A 12,310-nucleotide genomic window follows, 5' to 3' on the forward strand; every position below is an offset into this window, starting at 1 on the left:
CCCATCATTGGAAACAACCTACAAGTACGGAAGCCTTCGTACTTTCGAAAGCATAGGAGCCTAGCTCTATATATATATATATATATATATATATATATATATATAGAGTTGAGCTAGAATACTATCGATAGCAAACGGGCTCCGTTGCTACCCATTTATTTTCGATGATGGAGCCTCCAAATCGACGATCGGAACCGTTGAACATGATCTATACCACTTGATGTCACGCCCTGGGACCGGCAGAGGCCTTCCCGGTGGCGTATCCAGAACCACCATATGTCTACACATATAAGGCGTCTACAATAACAGCGGAAGTAAAGTAAGAAAACAAAAGTATCTAACGATATCAGAGCAAGGTAAATAACTAAGTTCTACACAGAGGGGTAAGTATAAAACTGAAATCCACTAATAAAGTTATAAAGTAGTACAAAGGGAAACCCAAATACAAAAACTAAATATAAAGAGTATGTAGGTGGTCTCTCCATACATGGTACTCAAAATCTCTCTTTCTCTCTCTCAAAAACAAACAGAAAGAGTAAACCACTTAAGCTCACAAGTAGCTCCCAGCTAACTAGCTACGCGACTCCCTTGCCGCGATCCCGTGCCTCCGCCGGTGCCGAAGGCTCTGAAATAACATCAAGGAAAAGAGGGCGTGAGAACTATAATTTATAGTTTCCAGTGGGCAATTACTGACCTCAGCTCAATGCACCACTAGGCCCCAAAAGAAAAGGGTAAGTCCAAAAAGCAACAATAATAATAAATGGATTGCATTTATGAAAGCATGATTAAAATGCTAAACTACTATGTCGCAAATAAATATGATGTCAAATGTGTTGTACATCTATTTTATCAAAATGAAGTATGTCCAGGCATGACTAATATGTCCCAACATAACGCGCAAGTAGGTATCATGATCCACTATATATATATCAATGTATGATAAGTATGCTCTATCATGGCAGCAAAATATGCTATGATGCAACAAATAAGACTATCATATATACCACAAGTCCCAACACTATGCTATGAGCATGTCATGGTAATCAAACTATTAAGCCTATCTAGTAGTGATAGTCATTTCCCGATTCAATGTCATTGTTTCCAACATGTTCTAGGACCTATATAGTGTTGTCCAGCTTGTGCCACCTAAGTGTCGGTGGTAGCTCCAGCATTCCTACTCTAGGAATGAGTCTATCCCTCCCGACCGCGTAGGTTTCTCAATACCGCACGAGCGAACATAAGTCGCGTAGGCCAACTCTGGAGTGCCGGCTTGTAGGGAGCGACCCTCACAAGCATGTGCGAATGAGCACAAATGGCAAGCAAGAGTAGTCAATGTCTCAAATACCCAATCATCATGTCTCTAACATGGTACAAGTCACTAGCACCTCGAAGCTCTGGTTCAATGTCTCAAAGTGATGTTCCAACACCCACTATGCTTAGTGCCTCTTTATAACACTTAAGCTTGTTATAAGTTAACGCATTTCATAGTCTATGCTCTATTCATGACATTAGTACTAGGTTCTTATTTAACCCAAGCTCAATGCCTCTTTATGACATTAGCTCAATTATTCACAAGTAGCACAAGTTTTCGAGTCCCTTCAAGGCTTATTAAGATCCTTTAAGTCTCGAGTAGGAATAGCTTTAAATGCATGAAAGTGATATTCATTTTCACCATAGGAATTATGATTCCAAGTCTCAATAGGATGCCAATCATGTACAAGTCCCACATGGTAGCTCTCTACTGTATAGGGGTCCGAAATTTCTTACACATAATATAGCCATGTTAAGCATCCTAAAATTCACAATAAATACATTTATCATAGAAATGCATGAATTTTACTCTATGAAGTATAAAACGTGGGATATGAGAATTTCTCATATGCCAGGCTAGGTCAAACCCACCAAACCGTCTCGGAAGCCTTCGTTTTGCCGAACGGAGTTGTCCACCAGTCTCTAAGCACCCTAGAAGTAAGGAGCGAAGAGATAAACAAACGTTACGAGCAACTCTAGGCTCAAATATTAACCACCACAAGCAAATGGGCAAAACTCACATAGGGAGTAGAAAATCTCTCTTAAACTCCAAAAGAGAGCTAGATCCCTTCCAATCCGACCTAAAGGAAGATTCTAAATCAAGTAATTGAGCCTCAAAAGCCCTAGATCAAAAAGCCCTAAAATCAACCCTAAAATTCCATCCTAGGGTTTCATCTACCACAAAGTAACAAAACTCCAATTTAGAGAGAGAGAATGAGCTACTAACCTTTTAGAAGCCTCAAACAAGATCCAAAGTCCTCCAAGTGTGGAGATCTCCCTCCTCTCAAACTCCAAATTCAAGATCCAAGCCACCAAAAGGAAGAAGAGAGGGTGTGGGTGAAGATCCAAGCCTCCAACAAGCTCTTTTCTTCTTCTTCTTCTCCTCCTTCTTCTTCTTCTCTCTCTAGGAGCAAGTGGGATGGTGGAATGAGGGAGAAGAGAAGGAGAAGTGGCCACATAGGCCCTCTAGTGTAACAAAATCCAACTAAGTCCCTCAACTTTGCACCATGTACAAAGCCCGGACTGGGCAGTTTTCGGACTGAGGGACCGGTCTTCCCGACATGGGACCGGTCTCTCGACCTGCTCCGAAATTCCGACGTTCGGGAACCGGTCTCTCCCCGCACAGGACCGGTCTCTCGGACCCTCCACGCAAAATACGCGCTCGGGAACTGGTCTCTCCTAGCGAGGGACCGGTTGTCTCAAACCTTGCCGCGGCACTGTTCTGAGGGGACCGGTCTCTCCTAATAGGGACCGGTCCCCGAGAGTAAAAACTCTCAGGACTCGTCCAGAAATCCGGTTTTCGAACCTTTTAGGTCGGAAAACATCCTACGACTCTCCACCAAGTGTGGAAAAGCTCGAAACACGTCCAATCACTCGAACCTTGCAATTTGCACAGGTCCGGTGTGCTACACTTGAAGTGTTTAGAAATCAAATTTCAAATTTTTTTGACATCATTTGCCTAATGATCAAAGGGTTTCAAAATTTGTAATTTTAATGGTCGATATGAGACGTTTTCTTATTTAACGGCGTAAAGATATCCAAATCAATTGAATTTTTGTTAGAAAATTCTTTAAACTATTTAAAACAAGATCTATACTCTTGATCTTGATTACAAGACTCCTATCATCATTTTTTAAAGAATATTCATTTTCAGCCGTTCATTTTTGTGTCCACTCGATGGATAAGAGAACAATATCGAAAATATATGAAATTTGATTTCTAAACACTTCAAGTGGTATAGATCATATTCAACGATGCCGATCGTCGATTTGGAGGTTCCATCATCGAAAACAAATGGGTGGCAATGGAGCCCGTTTGCTATCTCGATAGTATTCTAGTTCAACTCTCTCTCTCTCTCTCTCTCTATATATATATATATATATATATAGGATTGGAATAATATCAATAGTAAACGGTTCAATATACTACCAATTTATTTTCGATGATAGAGTTTTCAAATCGACAACTGGCATTGTTGAAATTGCTTTTTGACATCGCTAATCAAACGATCAAAGGGTCACGAAATTCGTAATTCTAATGGCCGACAAGGTGCGTTTGATTGTTTAATGGTATAGAGGAGTCCAAATTAGTGTTAAACTATTAAACATTAGATTTAAACACTAGATCTTGAATGCAAAAATTGTGTCATAATATTTTGAAGGATATTCATTATCTGCCAATCATTTATGTCCACTTGATGAACAAGGGAACAATATCGAAAAAAGTATAAAATTTAATTTCTAAATAGTTTAAAAGGTCTAGATCATATTCAACGGTGTCGATCATTGGTTTGAAAACTCTATCATCGAAAATAAAACGGTAGTAAATTGAGCCATTTACTACCAATAGTATTCTAGTCCTACTCTCTCTTTCTCTATATAAAGAGAGAGAGAGAGAGAGAGAGAGAGAGAGTGAGACCTAAGCTGGATGTATTAGTAGCTAATGTGTTCCATTGCCACATATTTATTTTCAATAATGAAGCCTTCAAATCGATGATCGACACTGTTGAACATGATCTATACTACTTGAAGCATGTAGAAATCAAATTTAATGCTTTTCTGATATTGTTCTCTTGTCCATCAAGTGAACACAAGAATGAACGACAAAAAATGAATATTCTTTAAAAAGTTATGATAAGAATTTTGTAATCAAAATCAAGAGTATAGATCTTGTTTTTACATAGTTTAAAATTTTCTAACCAAAATTCAATTGACTGGGATATTTTTATGCTATTTGAACCAGAAAATGCCTCATATTGACTATTAAAATTGTAAATTTTGAAACCCTTTGATCATTAGGTTAATTTGGATATTGAAAGATTTGAAATTATTCCTAGATAAATGTGATATAAAATCGATATATCAATGATGCCGCATGTCATATTAGGAGGCTTCAACATCGAAGATACAATGAAGTGACAAGGGGCCTGTTTGACTAATTAATGCATTTGATTATACTATTTATATATATATAAATATATTATATATCATTGAGCTCTATATTTTAAAAGTACAAGTCATTGGTAGCTTGTAAGTTTTCGGCACTTGGATTTAAAGGATGTGCGGTAGTGGCATGATGGGGCACCCTAGGGTTGGAGTGCGTGGTTGGTTGCAAGTAGTATATTCTACACGGGGTTAAAAATGATAAAGCGAGATCAATGTAAAAAATTTACAGCCACCAATGTGCTTGGTACTTTTAGCAAGCCATAGCGGAACTCTGTATATATAGATATATATATATATATATTTAATATATATATATAGATTGAGCTACTATTGCTTTTAAAAGTACAAATCATTGGTGCTTGTAAGTTTTCGGCCCTGATTAAGAGAATGTGTGCGTTATGATGATTGGGTCCTTCTAGGGTGAGTGAGGTGGTTAGTTGATAGTCTAATCTAACGGATATTAAATGATCAAAACGTAGATTAACGGTAAAAATTTACAATGCAAAAAGTGCTTGGTGCTTTGATAAGCACATAGCCGAGATATTATTATAATATTATATATATATATATATAGTAATATTACATAAATATATATATGTTCGTTATTCTTTATAAGTATTGATCTCTTTATTAATAGTTTTGCTCTTAGTTATGTCAGTCTGATCATTTGCACCCCTTAGATCATACTATTAAACCAATACCACTCAACCCTAAGACCACTATCATTTTAGACTTGAGCGACCTACAGTCATTCCAATCACGCATCCATCAATCAACAGTTAAATTATGAGTGACAAGGGGTCCTATATTATAAGAGTGATAGTAGCCCCAACTATATATATATATCTTATTATAATATATATATTATATTACTATATATAGAATTATGCTACTATACTATCAATGTCCAAGCCTTGTTATATTGACTTTCGGCGTTGGAAGATATATATGTGCGGTTTAGGATAATGTGGTCCTAGGTTGAGTGGTGGTTGTTTCATAGTTAATTAACGAGTAGGGAATATCAAAGCACGGTAAATCTAACGGTAGAGAAAATCAATAGTATCAAGGGCTTGGTACATCGAAGTATAGATCGACTCTATATATATTATATATATATATATATTATATATTATATAGAGTGGAGCTAGAATACTTTAGAAGTACCAAAGTGGGGTGTGCTTAGAGTTTTTAAGTCTGGATGGTGAGAGTTTGAGGTTGATCTAGAGTAAATGTGATATAAAATCTATATCAATTGATGCCGGATGTCTATAGAGGTTCAACATCGAAGTAAATGAGTGACAAGGGGCCTGTTTAGACTATTAATGCATTTGATTATACTTTTATATATATATAAATTATATTATATATCTATAATGAGCTCCTATATTTTAAAAGTAACATATTGGTGCTTGTAAGTTTTCGGCACTTGGATTAAGATTGCGGTATGGATGATGTGGGCACGCTAGGGTTGGAGTGCGTGGTTGCGTTGAATAGGTATATTCTAACGGGTAAAAATGATAAAAGCAGATCAATGAAAAAATTTACAAGCCACCAATGTGCTTGGTACTTTTACAAGCCATAGCGGAACTCTGTATATATAGATATATATATATATATATTTAATATATATATATAGATTGAGCTACTATTGCTTTTAAAAGTACAAATCATTGGTGCTTGTAAGTTTTCGGCCCTGATTAAGAGAATGTGTGCGTTATGATGATTGGGTCCTTCTAGGGTGAGTGAGGTGGTTAGTTGATAGTCTAATCTAACGGATATTAAATGATCAAAACGTAGATTAACGGTAAAAATTTACAATGCAAAAAGTGCTTGGTGCTTTGATAAGCACATAGCCGAGATATTATTATAATATTATATATATATATATATAGTAATATTACATAAATATATATATGTTCGTTATTCTTTATAAGTATTGATCTCTTTATTAATAGTTTTGCTCTTAGTTATGTCAGTCTGATCATTTGCACCCCTTAGATCATACTATTAAACCAATACCACTCAACCCTAAGACCACTATCATTTTAGACTTGAGCGACCTACAGTCATTCCAATCACGCATCCATCAATCAACAGTTAAATTATGAGTGACAAGGGGTCCTATATTATAAGAGTGATAGTAGCCCCAACTATATATATATATCTTATTATAATATATATATTATATTACTATATATAGAATTATGCTACTATACTATCAATGTCCAAGCCTTGTTATATTGACTTTCGGCGTTGGAAGATATATATGTGCGGTTTAGGATAATGTGGTCCTAGGTTGAGTGGTGGTTGTTTCATAGTTAATTAACGAGTAGGGAATATCAAAGCACGGTAAATCTAACGGTAGAGAAAATCAATAGTATCAAGGGCTTGGTACATCGAAGTATAGATCGACTCTATATATATTATATATATATATATATTATATATTATATAGAGTGGAGCTAGAATACTTTAGAAGTACCAAAGTGGGGTGTGCTTAGAGTTTTTAAGTCTGGATGGTGAGAGTTTGAGGTTGAGATGATGGTGGTAGGGTGTGGTAGATGGTGGTGGATGGTGGTAGTAGAGTTGGAACAAGGGTTAGAAACTTAGAAGCACCAAGTGGGTGGTGCTTCTAAAAGTATCCTAGCTCAACTCTCTCTCTCTCTCTATATATATATATAGAGAGAGAGAGTCCGGCTGGGATACTATCGATAGCACCAAGGGTTTGGTACTATCGAGTTTTTCACCGTTAGATTTAACCCTTTAATTATTTTTATTCTTTAGATTATACTATCCAATCAACCACCCACGCAACCCTAGGGGGTCTACATCATCCTAACCACACATTTCTCAATCCAAGGGCTAAAAAACTAATAGCACCAATAGCTTGGTGCTATTGATAGTATTCCAGCCAAGTTCTATATATATATATATAATTAAGCTACTAGATTTTTTAAAAGTATTAAGTGTAGTAGACTGAACTTCAGCAAATTGTAAGGTTCTAGTAGGAGAACCAACACTCGGTATCGTTGGAGAGACTTTGGTAAGGTAGAAAAGGTATTAGAACGTTTTTGAGCGAATTAGTGCAAAAACAAAATTTTCGAGATAAACCATACCTGAGCTTTTCTAGCCTTGGGGTCCGAAACTTGGCTTTTGGATCTGGACCTTGATACTCTCTATACTATATCAAAGTATCAAAGTCTAAACCTTGGGAGAGGATCCAGACCGTGTGCATGAAATTTAGATTTCTAGCTACGGTTCGAACCCTGAGGGGAGAATTTGGACCCATTCTACACAAAACACAGGTTTGGACTTACGTGGTCCCGTCCGGACCTTACTGCAGGGTCTGGACCCTGCATAGTCTGGGACTGCTTCATAGGAGATACTATTTCTCTCTTTTAGAAGGGCCAATGTGGATATTGTGCAAGTGGGTTTTAAGCCCACTTCACCTCCCTCTATTCCTCTCATTTGGAGAGTAAAAGAGAAAGATAAAGATGAGTTTTCTTTCCTTTCTTTTGGATTTCATCTCTTCCTAGATTCCTCTAATCCTTATATTCTTCTTTTTCTCTTCATCTCCTCTATAGTTGCATGCACCTAAGATTTGGAGTGGTGCTCGACCTTAAAGAAGAGAGTGGTTTGAGGCCCAAGCTTCAACCCTAGCTTTTCTAAGGTGGGATTGGAGCTTTGTAGTTAGTAACTTTCCTTCATCTTCTATTTAGGAGATTCATGAAGATTTTGATAGAAAACCTTGTTTGAAAAAACTAAGGTTTATTTTGGTGCTTTTCGATTATGAGTTTTGAATTGAAATTGATGAGTATAGAACACACTTATAGGTTGGAATTGAAGTCCCATTGCTTTAATTTGGAGATTGGACAAGTTTTTCTTGATCTAAGATATTTTTTACCTATTTTCTTCTTAATTTTTGATGAATTTTATGATGAGCTTTTTTGAAGCTTGTAATCCCTTAGAATTTTTTCTTAGTGTACAAGAAGTCTAGGGGGACAACTTCATTTGAGAAACGATCGGACTTTCTACAGCTTTCCGGTGGATTTGACCTCACTGAAATTGGTGAACTCTCTTTATATCTCCTATTATGCTTATAGGACTTAATTGATGCTTTAGCATGCAATTCATGATAACTTTGAATTTTTGAACATATGGTTTTGGCTACCCCACGTATGATGAGTTTCATTCTTATATCAGAGGCTATGGTAAAATGCATGCATGTAAAGATACATGCGTTGGGTTCTACAATGTGCAATTCATTTGCTTAAAGCAAAATAAATTGCCTTCATGCATGTTATGGTTGAGTTGCTATACATATGTAACGCTTCATATAGTTGAGATATGACATGTTGCATGTTTAAGATATGTTGGAACATTAAGAGTAATGTGCTTGTAAACAAGTTGAGAAATTGGGTATGACATATATGACAATGCATTCGACCTCTAGGTCATTGGTTGGAATTCCGTATTTTAGATATTCTTTCCTATTCTAATTGTCCATATTTAGGATTCATACCTAGGATTCATGATTTGTTTGACATTTAGTCCTTATTTGATCACATGTTGAGTTTTTTAATATCCCTAGAGAATGTCAATCTCTCTCATTGTCCATGTCTAAGCATACATAAATACATATCTATATGTTTTCACATGCCAATTATTCTTGTCTAGTGGTAATTAATTATTCTACTTAGCATATATCTCATGCATGTTTGTTTGCAAGTTAAACTACCATTTACCAATTCTTTATCACCCTTAGAAAATGTCATAACCCTAGTTAACCACATCTAGATATATACTTGTTCTATGGTAGGAATTTATCTAAACTACCTATTATGTTATTTATTTGTCATGCATCAACTTAAAGTAAATTACACCTTAGACATGAAAACTGATCAAATCACTTTAGTGAAGCACAACTCACCTCATTATGCTCCTAATTACTCTTCGACACTTACAATTGGGCTCCCAACGACAATTCGCCATGCTTAAAGCCTAACAAACCCGAATCTTCATGAATCGGCTCGTTTCCTCCAATTGATTACTAATGCCGCTACACTTCCAAATTAAAATTGTTGGGCATGTTCTTTTAACCTTTAATTAGAGTATTAGAGTGTCAATTTGGCTCAAAACTTCATAGGGACAAAAATCTCAATTTCAACCCTAGGTTTCTAGATCCTCAAGAACACCGCAAATTCATGGTGAATCATTTGATTAAACTAGTTTAGAATCATATAGGATCTCTTGAAACTCTAATTTCAAAGAATTTAACAACAAACCTAAGTTAAAATCCACAAAGAACACACCTTAGTTGCAAGCTCCTCAAGCTTCACTTGCACCAGAGCTTGGTCTTCTTCTTCAAAACATCTTCGAAGCTTAATCTCCTCCAATTTCTCCTCTTTGATAGAGAGATTACAAGAAAGAGGGAGAGAGTAATGTTAGAAAGTGAGGGAAAAGAAGGGTTTGAGAGGAAAGAAACTTTTCTCTTGTGTGGAAAAGAGTGAGACGATGCGAGGTTGTTCGGCTGGTGCAAGAAAAAATGGATTGGTTCGGTCAAATCGCAAGAAACTCTTGTACCTATTAAAAATTACAGTTTCAGTTCAGTTTTGATCTGATACACCTAATTGAAGCCTTTCTGAATATCCATTTATGCTCAAATTTGACTGTCAGGCTCGATTAAAGTCAATCAAAAGTAATTTATGTTAACTTTTTAATGTTGAATTATTTTAGTTTACCAAAAGGTCTACTTACTAAAATCCTTAATAGATTGCTGGTAGGCTCAGCTTTCACTGTTTGTGTATCTGAATAACATGGAACTTTTAAATTTGGTCTCAGAAAAATAGTTTTGACAAATTTTTAATTTTTCATAATATTTTAACACTGCGAATTTTCAGCTGAAAGATAAGTTTCGTTTCTTACAGAAAATTCTAAATATCTTATGTTCGTTTCAATTTCACCATAAATTATTTCTAAATTATCTTTTACTTTTAAATTTGGTCTCAGAAAAATAGTTTTGAGTAAAAGATAATTTTTCATAATATTTTAACACTGCGAATTTTCAGCTGAAAGATAAGTTTCGTTTCTTACAGAAAATTCTAAATATCTTATGTTCGTTTCAATTTCACCATAAATTATTTCTAAATTATCTTTTACTTTTTAAAATCTAATAAAAATAGTATTTCACACTATTTTTATTTACACTTGCTTTTATATTGAAAATCCGGTGTACTACAACTGAGCCTTGAGCTTCTTGAGGTTAGCGAACGTCATGCGGGTAGGGTGTCTTGGACATTGGTGTCGTGCTGGGGACCAAATCCACGATGAGCTTGATCTCCCGATCCGAAGGCATCCCGGATAGCTCATCAGAAAAGACGTTGGGAAACTCCTGAGCCACCGAAATCTCTACTAATGCTGATATCATGCAGTGGGCGTAGTCTACCGAAGTCAAGTAAGTTACGCACTTGTCTATCATCATCTGCCTAGCCCTGGAAGTAGAAATAGTCATGGCGAAGAAGGTGCTGTTAAATGCAGTATAGCCGTAGCATGCCTCACCCGGTGTGCTGAAGATCACTATCCGCTATTCCCAGTCAGTAATGGCATGGTGCTTAGTGAGATAGTCCATTCGAAGCACTACATCGAACTCCTTGAGTTGCATTAGTGCCAAATCTACTAGAAACATGCGCTCGTCCAATTACTAGGCACGACTGAAAGTACTTTACCAATAAAGTATCTGTAGATACCTATACCCGAAGAATGGTGCCCAACAGTCTCATCACAATACCATGATCTCATACAAAAGAATGTGTAATGAAAAAGAGAGATGCACCAGTATCGAAAAGTGTTCTAGCTTGAATGCCATAAATGGAGGTTATACCTGTGACAATGTCGGCCGATTGGTCACCCTCCTAGCGTGTCATGGTATAGATGTTTCTGCCGGTGGCCTGGCATGACCATTCCTCCTAGCTGGATGCCGAGGGACGCCCAGATGTTGAGGATGCCGCATTACCCCAGTTCTGATGCGGGGTAGCTGGAGTAGATGCCACCGAGGATATTGTGTTGGACTGTAGGGGGCAGTTTGCACGAAGGTGTCCAGGCTGTCCACATCTAAAGCAATGGTTGTGGCATTGTGGGCACTCCGTTGCATTATGAACCTTGCAGTAGATGACACAAGCATGTGTACCCTACTCCTGAGATGCGGCAGAAGCATTCCACACCCCCAATTGGGACCTATGTTGCTTGGGTGGCCACTTGGCTGGACTGGCCACCCCAAGTACTCTCGTGCGCGCTTCCTTTCCTTCCCCTTGTCCATCCTCTCGCGCTTGGCGCGCATCATCGTTGTCCCTCGCTCTACTAGTGTGGTGTGGTCCACGTACACCCATAACGTCTTAAGATCCACCTGTTGCACAAGCTGGTAGATGCCACCACGTCGTCGTTGTCCTAGTTAGTTAATTCGTGAATTATTTACAAATTTTTGAAGATACAAATTAAACGGCCGTTTTCGTATTTTTTGAAAAATTCAAAAAAATACGCATTATTTTCATCAAAAATAATTATTCGCGAATTATTCGCGATTCGCGAACGATTCGCCCAAAAATTCGGCGCTCGCGGTTGCGGACTGGTGGCCGCGGGTCGCGTCGTCGCCGCTCTCATTGCTGAACTCGTCTGTGTTGTCGTCCTCCTCCTCCTCCGCCGCCCTAGCCGGCGCCGGGACCAAGAGGGCCACGGCTAGTGGTCTGGGTCGTGGAGAAAAGAGGGAGAAGTGTGGAGAAAGTGTGAGAAAGTGAGAAAGTGATTGAAGTTGTTGCGTGCTCCGCAAGCAAAGAGATGCG

General features: G+C 37.4%; 1 long non-coding RNA gene across 1 annotated transcript; it reads right to left on the bottom strand.

The window, feature by feature from the left end:
- On the bottom strand, positions 385 to 10,409 carry LOC109707914. Its single transcript, XR_002215583.1, has 2 exons — positions 9,788 to 10,409; positions 385 to 625 (listed from the first exon to the last, which is right to left on the bottom strand). It is a non-coding gene; the product is annotated as an uncharacterized LOC109707914 (long non-coding RNA).

Source organism: Ananas comosus, linkage group 3, assembly GCF_001540865.1.
Source record: "Ananas comosus cultivar F153 linkage group 3, ASM154086v1, whole genome shotgun sequence".
Taxonomy (NCBI): domain Eukaryota; kingdom Viridiplantae; phylum Streptophyta; class Magnoliopsida; order Poales; family Bromeliaceae; genus Ananas; species Ananas comosus.